Below are 2,397 nucleotides of genomic sequence, written 5' to 3'. Positions count from 1 at the left end.
ATTGAGAATTTTAAAACCCCAGAATGACTTCAAATGATGATTCGAAGTTCGAGGACCGATTTGGAATCAAATTAAAATTTTCATGACCTAGGGATAAAATGGTCATTTTGCCGTCCGAGGTTAAAATGTGAGTGTTGGATGAAATTTTTGACTAAGATTGATCATTTGGAGTATAATTTGAGTTTGAGAAGTGAAAAATTTTAATTTCGATGTTTTTACGAGGATAAGGGCAAAATAGTCATTTTGCCACCCCAGGGGCAAAATGGTAATTTTACACACCCAATACTTGTCCAGCACATGAATTTCACTCATTATTATTATGGATAATTGAAGGATTTTATGTGGTGGAGAAAGAAAGCTTAATAGTTAAGAATTTAAAAATGGACCAATAACATGGTGACAAGTGTCAAGCTTGGATTATTTTATTATTTTGGCTTTAAAAATCAGCCCATAACCATCCCAACTCATTTTTCTTGGCCGGCCAAAGGAAGAAAACGGAAGAAAAGAAGAAGAACAAAAACCTAGCTAAGAAATTCAAGAGAAATTCATAAAATTTCAAAGAATCAAGTGACAAAAGGTAAGATTTTTCAATTCTAGCTTGAGATCTCTCTTTCTTAAGCATTTTTTCTTATTTTTCATGGTTGAATCACATGAAATCATAATGAATCCTTTGCTGGCCGGACATGGGGGGAGGAGGTTTGATGCTTGATTTGGTTAGATTTCAATATATTTTAGTGTTTTTAGATAGTTAGTGATGTGTAGCATGGAAAACCAACAAGAAAAATTCACTTCCTCCCATTACCCATCATTGGCCGAATTTTCCATGTAGAGTGTGTATGGTGGATTTGATTTTATTTCAAGTGAATTGGTGAGGAAATGAATAATTACGGTGAGAAAATTAAATAGGAAAAATCATAGTGTTGATGCACCCACCATGGCCGAAATTCCCAAGAGAAAATGTGAAGATGATTTTGCTAAATATTATGCTATTTGACTTGTGTTTGATGGTTTGGAGAATTGGAAGAAAAATGGAGTTAATTGGAGTTGAATTGGGCATATTGGCCAATTAATCGAGTGATAGATCGAATTAAGCCAATACCGCTTTATTTAGGTACACAATTGAATTTGTGTAAAACACCGTGTTTAGACGATAATCCAAACAATTTGCATTCCATTCCATGCATCCATATAGTTTTATAATGGTTTAGCACCAATGTGGTAAATTGCTTGATTGTGCATTATGTCTAGGTGGTGAATCCTCTGATAAGGGCAAAGAAATTGTACCCGAGGATTGATAGTCGAAGTACTCTAAAAATTCGACTCCCGAAATAGTGAGTAACCTTATCATCATTTTAATTATCTAAAGTGATCTTTTTATTCGATTTTGTGAATGTATTGAAAAATGTGTTTAAATGGTTAATTTTTAGGTTTTATAAACAAAATGTGTTTAAATGAAATGATTTTATAAATTATCTTGAAATTGAATGATGGCTTTGAAAATAGAGTAATTGGAGACCATTTGATGTATTATGAACTTATGGTTCTAATTGATTGGCTTATGGCAATATTGGCATGAATGGCTGAATTGGTATTTGTGTTGAAAATATTTAAACTGTTGTTTGCCTTAATAGGCTGGATAATGATAAAATTGCCATGTCATGTTGTTGAATTTTTATTGTATGGTGGGTTTAGCTTGCTGCAGTGGGCGGGTTCTGTGGACCAACCTATTAGAGAGGCACGAAATTCGGTTATATTAGTACCTCGATCAGAAAAGCGCGTAGGGTATCTCTTGAGGTATGGTTAGAGTTCACGTCACGCCAAACCACCTCGTGATGATGAACTCCGCTAACGCTAAGGAATGGCTGTGTTTTTCAAACTAAAAATATGTTTACGTGTATAAGAAATTTTTAACGACCTTGGCTGACTTGGTTAGATACCTCGGCCAAGGTATTCCCGAGAATGATTTTGGCAGGAGCCAAGCTTTTCAGATACTTATAAGCCATGTTGATTATTTAAATGAAATGAATATTTATGTTATGAATTACATATTGAGATGTAATATTTTAATCGTCTTCATTTACTCGACTTTAGATATTTTGGATGGTGTTTGTTTACTCACGGGATTATATAATCTCACCATCCTTCTTTCCACCCATTATAGGCTCAGAATAGGTTGTAGATAGCTGATATCGTCGAAGGCTACAATTGGCTTTACTTTCTCAAAAATCGTAGGTTCACAGCCTTCGTTAACTTTTTTCATTTGGGGGTCCACGTGTCACTGTAAATTAAATTTTATACTTTGGTTATCTGTATTACAGTATGTATGAATTTATTTAGCTTTTACGCTAGAAAAATTATTTACCGATAACTCTATAAATAATGTTTTATAAGAAAATA

The 2,397-nt window shown here is 33.7% G+C and overlaps 1 long non-coding RNA gene across 1 annotated transcript; it reads left to right on the top strand.

Moving 5' to 3' along the window:
• On the top strand, positions 538 to 1,998 carry LOC108661210. Its single transcript, XR_001926955.1, has 3 exons — positions 538 to 577; positions 1,249 to 1,331; positions 1,693 to 1,998. It is a non-coding gene; the product is annotated as an uncharacterized LOC108661210 (long non-coding RNA).

Source organism: Theobroma cacao, chromosome 3 (assembly GCF_000208745.1).
Source record: "Theobroma cacao cultivar B97-61/B2 chromosome 3, Criollo_cocoa_genome_V2, whole genome shotgun sequence".
Lineage (NCBI taxonomy): Eukaryota > Viridiplantae > Streptophyta > Magnoliopsida > Malvales > Malvaceae > Theobroma > Theobroma cacao.
This window is presented reverse-complemented; position numbering and strand designations above follow the sequence as displayed.